Below are 9,371 nucleotides of genomic sequence, written 5' to 3'. Positions count from 1 at the left end.
TCTTTCTTTCTTTCTTTCTTTCTTTCTTTCTTTCTTTCTTTCTTTCTTTCTTTCTTTCTTTCTTCTTTTCCAATCTGGAGCGTTTCCCTTTAAATATTTGGATGGGCACATTCTATTGTTGTCTAGACACTTTATTCATTTAGAGATGGTCTCCTGAAATTTTTCTGATTCTTATTACCATGAATAAGTAACTCTTATTACTGTAAATTTCTGCTGAGCAAAACAGTTACAGACAAGAGATAAAGGTCTGTCAAGCTGACTTACCTTCACTTGTAAGAAGCCATGGAATGCCATAAGTCCATTCATGAAATCTTTGTGCATCTAGGATTTTGCAAGTTTATGTCACACTCAGAAGAACTCAGATGGGGTTCAGGTTTGTAGCTCAGTGATGGAGCACTTGCTTAGCTTAGCATGTTCAAGGCTTGGTCCCCAGTTCTGCAAAGAAGGAAAACAGGAGGGAAAAAGACTAGATAGTGCCTCCCAATGACAGAAGCTGTTGTGTTTGGGTGTGTGATGCCTGGGGCTATTGGAGAGCTTGTCTATAGGAAATAGCCTTCTCAGAGGTGTGCAGTACAAGTAGTGAGCTAGCTGGGTACTGATGCCCCAGGGTGGAGTCTGCTGCCCCCTGGAAGTCATGGTTATTTCATCATGGGGCTCCAGGATTGGTTCTTCCAGTGGCTGGAGACATACAGACTCTTCTTCCTCTCCTTCACCCTTCTTTCTTCATTAACTTGAGAGGGAGGTGGGGGGCATGGAAGGAGTTGGCAGGGTGAAAATAATGTAAACAAAGGACTCATGTGTGTTCCGTGGCCCTCCCCTCTGTGTTGGCTTTGAAGACTGATTTTTAAGGACCCGAGAGAAAATTGCACCCATGCTCCATCTGAACACCCTTGTCCCTATTTCCTCTTTTGTTTTTTTTCTCTTATTTTTATCTTCTTTTAAAAAAGATTCAAATTTTTATTCCCTTTATTATATCCAAATTTGTTTACATGTTTTCTTTACTAGGCATTTTTCCTTTTTGTTTGGACCCCTTTCTTTTTCCTCTTCCTTTCATGATGTTTCCCCCATTTTTCCTTTTCTTTAATTTAGCCTGGCTTCTTGCTTCCTTTCTAGTTTTTCTTTCTCTGTTTTCTTCTTCTTATTTTTTTTAAATCTTATTTATCTACATTCTACATTTACCCTAAGTGATTTTGTTTTTAACTACATAGTACAACTTACATTATTTTTTTCTATTTGATGGTCTATGGTCATTTTTGACATTTGGTTATATTGAGATTTTGATTTAAAATAGAAATGCTGGAAATAAAAAAATATCAGATAAAAACAGAGGGGAACACACGGGCAATAGACTTGCCTGGAATGAAATAACAGAACAGAACACAGTATAAGGGACGCAGGACAAGGTCAAGAAATTACTATATTTAATTATCAATAAAGAAAGCAGTAACAGCTTTCTGCCTGTTGACCCGGCCAAGGAAGCATCACTGAAGGCTCTCATTGCCCTGCCATAGTGTCTAAGTCAGAGTCTCCCAAGGAGCCACAACAGCTGCGGAAGCTCTTCATTGGAGGTCTGAGCTTCGAAACAACCGACGAGAGTCTGAGGAGTCATTTTGAGCGACGGGGGACACTCACTGCCTGTGTAGTAATGAGAGACCCAAAGAGACCCAAAGAGAGACCCAAAGTAACCAAGAGATGCAGGAGCTTTGAGTTTCTCACCTGTGTCACTATGGAGGAGGTGGACACTGCTATGAACCCAAGACCACACAAGGTGATGGAAGAGTTGTGGAACCCAAGAGAGCCATGTCAAGAGAAGATTCGCAGAGACCAGGGGCTGGCTGAACTGTGAAAAAGATCACTGAAGAACATCACCTACGGGATTACTTTGAATAGTATGGGAAAACTGAAGTGACTGAAACCATGACTGACGGAGGTAGTAGGATGAAGAGGGGCTTTGCTTTTGTCACCTTTGATGACACGACTCTGTGGATAAGATTGTTATTAAAAAATATCATCCTGTGAATGGCCACAACTGTGAAGTACGAAAAGCCCTGTCTAAAAAAGAGGTGGCTAGTACTTCATCCAGCCAGAGAGGTTGAAGTGGTTCCGGAAACTTTGGTGGTGGCCGTGGAGGCAGTTTTGGTGGCAATGACAATTTTGGTAGAGGAGGAAACTTCAGTGGTTGTGGTGGCTTTCGTGGCAGCCATGGTGGTGGTGGATATGGTGGCAGTGGGGATGGCTAGAATGGATTTGGTAATGATGGAAGCAGTGTTGGAGGTGGTGGAAGCTACAATGATTTTGGAAATTACAACAACCAGTCTTCAAATTTTGGACCAATGAAGGGAGGAAACTTTGGAGGCAGGAGCTCTGGCTCTTATGTTGATGGAAGCTAGAACTTTGCTAAACCATGAAACCAAGGTGGCTATGGAGGTTCCAGCTACAGGAGTAGCTATGACAGTGGCAGGAGGTTCTAATCACATCACAGCCAGGAAGCAAAGCTTAGCAGGAGAGGAGAGCTAGGGAAGTGACAGGGAAGCTACAGGTTATAGCAGATTTGTGAACTTAGCCAAGCACAGTGGTGGCAGGGCCTAACTGCTACAAAGAAGACATGTTTTTAGACAATACTTGTGTGTATGGGCAAAAAACCCCTCCAGGATGGTGTTTGTGACTAATAGCATAACAGGTTATTTTCGTTTCTGTTCTGTGGAAAGTGTAAAACATTCCAACAAAAGGTTTTACTGTAGAAATGTTGACCTTTTTTTTTCAACCATGCTGTTGATTGCTAAATGTAATAGTCTGATCATGATGCCAAATGAATGTGCCTGTTTTGCTTTTTAAAATGTGCTGTGTAAATTTAGCCTCCTCTGAAGCCATTTTGGTAAACGTCCCCAAAAGTGTTAAGTTAGAATTCTTTCAGGGTGATACCAAGTTCCATTTTGAATTTATTTATGGTTGCTTGGGTGGAGAAGCCATTGTCTTAAAAAAAAAAAAGACCTTCGTGTTGTTAAACTGCCATTACTGTTGTGACTTTAATGAATTTCACCCCTGAAAAGGTCATCCAAGCAAGTCACAATTTGGTCATAAAATGGTTGTTGGCACACCCTATGTGACATTAAAGTTGAATAATGATATCAGATAAAACAACCGATGGGAATGAAGCTTGTGTATCATCCATTATCATGTGTAATCAATAAACAAGTTAATTCTCTTGAAAAAGAAAAAAAAGAAAGCAGTAACAAAAGGGGACAAGACCACAGTGTTCAAGAGAGCAAATCCAAGAATCCATGGAATAGAAATAACTGAGTTAAAAAACTAAATGAATATAAAAATTTATTCAATGAAACAATAGCAGAATAATTTCAAATAAAAAGAAAGAAATAAACATTCAAGTACAAAGGGTACCTAGAACACCAAATATCAGCAGAAGAGAATCTTTCCAAGGTACATCACAATCAAGACTCTAAAAACACAAATCAAGGAAGAGACAGTAAACACATTCATAGAAAAGGCTGGAGAGATGGCTCAGGGGTTAAGAGCACTTGCTGCTCCTTCAGAGGTTATGAATTCAGTTCCTAGCACTCGTATGGCTGCTTATAACCACTTATAACTTCAGTTACAGAGAATCTGATGCCCTTTCTGTCTCCAAGTCCTCCTGTACTCACATGTTTCACATACATATGTACAGGCAAAACAATCAAATGCATAAAATAAAAATACACTTTCAAAGGCATCTGAGAAAAATGCCAACTCAGTTATATATGTAAACACATGAGAATGCATTTGTCCTCTCATTAGAAACCCTATAATGCACAAAGTGTGGACTAATATATTTCAAATCTTCAGTGTAAATAGATGCCAATCAAAGTTGCTATGTCTAGCAGCATTTTCTTTTAAAATTTAGAGAGACATAAGGTCATTTTAAGACAACCAGAAACCAAAGCAATACATGGTCATCAAGCCAACACTTTAACAATAGTTAAAGCATTCTAACCACAGAGAAAGAAGAAAGGCAGGAGAGCTTATGAAAGAATACAGTCCTTGAGACAGCTAGCTGAGCAAAGGAGAATCAAGAAAGAATTCATTCGAGAGTAAAACCAGCAATTCACTAATATGAATAAGGGAGAATCAAAGTAAAAAACAATTCAAAGCTTTCCTCCAAAACCTACTGACACCACCAACTAAAGAGTTACAAGGATTAACAAAACTTTCTCAGCAAAATCCTAAAAGTAAACACTCTTAACTGTCCAAAATAAAAGATAGAAACTTACTAATTAGAGTGGAAAAAAATCTAAGTATTTGCTGTCTCTAAGAAACACACCTCACTGACAAAGGTATTCATGAGTTGAGAGTGTCAGGAGAGAAGATGGTGAAGTCACCAAGCACATGGAAGTCAAGTATTAGTTGGTGGAGCTAATCTGATAGTGGATAAAGAGACTTCAAACAAAAATTAGAAGAGATTAAAAAGTGCTACTACGTATTAGTGGATTATTATTGTAACCTGTAACAGTTCTAGGTATATGTATGCACTGAACACTGAGGCTCCCAACTTCAGAAAACTAATTGAAAAAAAAGTACAGATAGGTTCTGAGATAATAATAGCAAGTGGCTTTAATATCTTACTCTTATGAAAGATAGGTCATTCAGACTAACAGATTAATAAAGAAAGCTCAATTCAGAATTTATCTTCTCCACAGGTCAAGTGAACTTAACATAAATCTGTAGAATTTTATATTTTGTTCAATAGATGCAGACTGTACAGTCTGCATCACCAGCCTACACTGAAAGAAGTCCCATTTTGGGCATGAAATAAATTTTAACAAAAACAAAAGAAGTGAAATAATCCTTGTATCCCATAAGCTCACAGTGGAATAAAACCACAACATCATCAAAATAAGAACCACAGAAATAGTTCAAGTCCTTAGATTTTGGACAGTGTACTTTCAGATGATCTTCAGCCATTGAATAAATCAAGAGGGAACTTTGAAACCTTACAGATGAAATGAAAACAAACACCTAACTTTTCAAATCCTTTGGGATACAACAGAGATTGTGAGATTGAAGTAGTAATTAAATCTAAAAAAAAAAAAGCCAAGATTTAATGCTGAATTCTACCAAACCTTTAAAGATGAGTTGACACCAATGTTCTTCCAACTCTTCCATAAACTAAGAAGGGATGGACCACCACCAAACTCATTAAACGAAACCAGTATTAACCTGCTAGCAAAAAATAACACAACAAAAAATAAAAAACTAAACATCATTTTCCATACAAACAAAAATTCTCAGTAAAATACTTGCAGATCAGATACAAGAGTACATTAAGATCACACACCATGATCCAGTTGGCTTTATGCCAGGGGTGTAAGGGTAGTTTAATATGTACAAATCAATAAATGCAATACAGAAAAACAAATTGACTTAAAGGCAAAAATTACATGACACAGTTGAACATCACTTCATGACAGAAGCCTCTGAAAAAGCTAAAAACAGAAGAAACGTATTTCAACATAATGGCTATATACGGCATACATGTAGCCAGTATTATAGCATGAAAACACTTTCTCTAAATTAGTAATGAGAAAAGGTGCCTACACATTATAATGCCTGAAATCATAATTACAGCAAAAAGCCAAGAGAAAAAAAACGAAAGAGATAGAATCGGCAAGTCAAATTATTCATACCTATAGACATTATTGTCCTTTATTAAAGATCAGTCATAGAGATCCTGCTAGAAAAGTCTTAGTCCTCGTAAACAATTCTAACACAATATCATGATACTAGATCAATATCTCAATGTTAATATATTTTCTATATACCAATAACGTTTGTTGACAAAGGTTTTAAGAAATGAGTTATTCACAATAGCTTCAGAAAATACCTAGGAATAAATTTAAGAAGGTGAAAGATTTCTACAATGGTGCTTTTAAAATTATGAAGAAAGAAATTTAAGAAGACACTATACCATGGAAAAATCTTCTGTGGTTAGGGATTAACAATATTAACATTATTAAAATTACTATATTATTGAGCACCACCCGAGGATTCAATCCAATCCTCACAAAGATCTCAATGGCATTCTTCACCTAATTATAAAAGATTCTAAAATTTATATAGAAGCACAAAATACTCGAATAGCCAAAGCTATTCTAAGCAGAAAGCACAATAGTGGAGTTTTTTTTTGGTTTTGTTTTTGTTTCTTTGTTTTTGTTTATTATACCTGATCTCAAATTATACCCTGGAGGCTTACTGACAAAACCAGTATGCTATTCACACAAACAAGATATATTAAAAAAAAAAAACAACAAAAGCAGTAAAAGAACTATGTTTCCAGGCAAGCCAAAGTCTACTTAGACCCCAACTCAACATTTCAAAAGCAACAATAAATATGTAGACCAATGGAATGGTCTACGTTGGACAAAAGATACCTTTTTCAACCAACTGTGCTCAGAAAACTTGATATCTTCATATAGAAAACTAAAACTGGATCTCACCCTGTACAAAAAACAACTCCCAATGGTTAAAAGATTTTAATACAAGACCGGTCACTCTGAAGCTATCGAGGGACACCAAGATGGACACAGGCAAGGACTTTCTGAAAAAGGAATCCAATGGCCCAGGAAATAATACCAATACTTGACAACTGATGTTGCCTGAAATTCAAAGACTTCAACATAGTAAAGGAAACAGTTGCATAATGAAGAGACAGCCTCCAGAATGACAGAAAAAAATTTGTGATCTCTACATCTGACAAGGAATTAATATCTATATAGAACTAAAATAATTACCACCTCAATGTTGAGATTCTATCTCACTTTAGTCAGAATGGCTGTCATCAATAAAACCAACAACACCAAATACTGGCCAGGATGTGGAGAAAGACGACCCTTACACACTGTTGAAATATATGCAGACCTTATGGAAATTAGTATGGAGGCTTCTCAAATGACTGAAAAGAGAACCACCATACGACCCAGCTACATCTCTTATGGTGTGATTTGGAAGAAATCTGATAGCACACCACAGACATACTTGTATAGCTCCATTACCAAGTACTGTTCACAGCAGCCAAGATGGGGACCCAGCATAGACAGACGCCATCATGCTTGAAAAGAGGGCACACCTTCACATGTACACAATGGAGTTTTATTCTACTGTGCAGAATGATGAGGTTTTGTCATTTATAGGACAATGGATGGAGCTGGAGGTCATCATGTGAAGTGAAATAGCTGCAACTCTAATAGACAAATATTGTATGTTTTCGTGTGTGTAGGAAGCAGAAGGGAACAGAAGGGAAGTTGAATGGGAAGAATGAGTCTAAAGGAATGAACAAGAGAGGGTGCTAAGGTAAAGAAGACAAAATGCCATGCTTTGAGGATTGTAGTTTCAAGCACCTGAATACACATTCATACAAATCTACATATTCATGTCATATAAATGACATGAAAGGAAAAAAAAAGGATTATTTGAGAAAGAAAGGGTAGATTAGGGAGAGATGGGAAAGTGGATAAGGGAAAGTAATAAGAGAGAATGTGAGCAAAGAATCTATCATCTATCTATCTATCTATCTATCTATCTATCTATCTATCTATCTATCTATCTATCTGTTATATATCATCTATCAATACATTTATCCACACACATATGGACATGTCATGATGAAGCCCATTATATTGCATGACAACTAACATCAATGAAAAAAGACATGTCTGTTCTTATAGATAAATATGGTTTGTATTTTCATCCTTAGTGGCTGTGTAGCATTTAACAGTATAACTATATCAAACTTTTAACTTAAATGGATAATTGTTTTTGCTGTATTTCTCCTTTGCTTATTTATCCCATAATAGTAAAGATAAATAAGGTCCAGAACATAGATTACCCGAGCAACTTTTTAAATCTCTTGTTATTTTGTCTAATTTGTTTACTCATTTTAGTGCTTTGATGATTTCACACATAAATACAATGTGTGTTGATTATAGCCATCTCACATTTAAATATGACATAGGCTTGGGAATGGTAGCGTTGGCCTATGATCCTAGTACACAGGAATCACAGCCAAGGTTGCCGCAAAATCAAGGCCAGCCTGAGTTACTCAACAAACTACCAACTCACTGCAACAAAGATAGGTACTTTCTATGTTGTTGACTTGAAAACTTGTATAGATTCTCAAAAGGGGGCTCTGCTGAGATATGCGTTTGGATTATACCACACACACATGCTAATTTGGAGGTGAGCTGATTCACCCCCCATTCAGGAACATAGTATGTCATCCTGTTTGTCCAGGAATATTTAATTTTCTGTTTAGTTTTTCAAATTCTGAAACGTGGTTTGAAATTTGTTGTTTCAGAGACTATAGTGGTATACTTTTGTGTAATTATTTCTTTGAAGGACACATACATATTTAAACATTTTATTATTTTCCTGTGTGCACCCTGTGTTTGTGTGTGTGTGTGTGTGTGTGTGTGTTTATGTGTACTTGTGTGGAGCCCAGAGGACAACCTTGAAGTATTGATCATCTTCTTCATGGAGTTTGGGGGTTGAATTAGGTCTTAAGACTTGCATTGTGAACCCCTTTACCTACTGAGCTATCTCATTGCTCCTTCTAAGATATTTTTTTCATTAGATTCATCTTTAATTTTTTTCTGTTAGTAAGTAGTAAAAATATTTCTGTTTTTTAATTTTTTTAATTTATTACAATTTATTCACTTTGTATCTCAGCTGTACCCCCCTCAGCCCTTCCAGTCCCTCCCTTCCTCCCTCTTCTCCTCCCATGCCTCTTCTGCAGTCCACTGATAGGCGAGGTCCTCCTTCCCTTCCATTTGATCCTAGTTTATCAGTTCTTATCAGGACTGGCTGCATTGTCTTCCTCTGTGGCCTGGTAAGGCTGTTTCCCTCCCCACCCCCCAGCAGGAGGTGATCAAAGAGCCAGCCACTGAGTTAATGTCAGAGACAGTCCCTGTTCCCCTTACTAAGGAACCCATTTGGAGACTGAGCTGCCATGGGCTATATCTGTGTAGGGGTTCTAGATTACCTCCATGAATGGTCCTTGGTTGGACTATCAGTCTCAGAAAAGACCCTTAAGCCCAGATTTTTTGGTTCTGTTGCTCTTCTTGTGGAGTTTCTGTCCCCTTTGGGTCTTTCTATCTCCCCTTTTTTCATAAGATTCCCTGCACTCTGCCCAAAGTTTGACATCCTTAGTCATCAGGGAAATGCAAATCAAAATGACCCTGAGATTTCACCTTATGCCCATCAGAATGGCTAAGATAAAAAACTCAAGTGACAACACATGCTGGAGAGGATGTAGAGAAAGGGGAACCCTCCTCCATTGCTGGTGGGAATGTAAACTTGGACAACCTCTTTGGAAATCAATCTGG

General features: G+C 37.4%; 1 pseudogene; it reads left to right on the top strand.

Moving 5' to 3' along the window:
- LOC129687122 (heterogeneous nuclear ribonucleoprotein A1-like) overlaps positions 1-2,471 on the top strand; it is a 66,806-nt pseudogene extending 64,335 nt beyond the window's left edge.
- Positions 2,472-9,371: the final 6,900 nt, after the last annotated feature.

Source organism: Psammomys obesus, unplaced genomic scaffold (genome assembly GCF_907164565.1).
Source record: "Psammomys obesus unplaced genomic scaffold, mPsaObe1.curated_primary_1811, whole genome shotgun sequence".
In the NCBI taxonomy this organism is placed as follows: Eukaryota; Metazoa; Chordata; class Mammalia; order Rodentia; family Muridae; genus Psammomys; species Psammomys obesus.
This window is presented reverse-complemented; position numbering and strand designations above follow the sequence as displayed.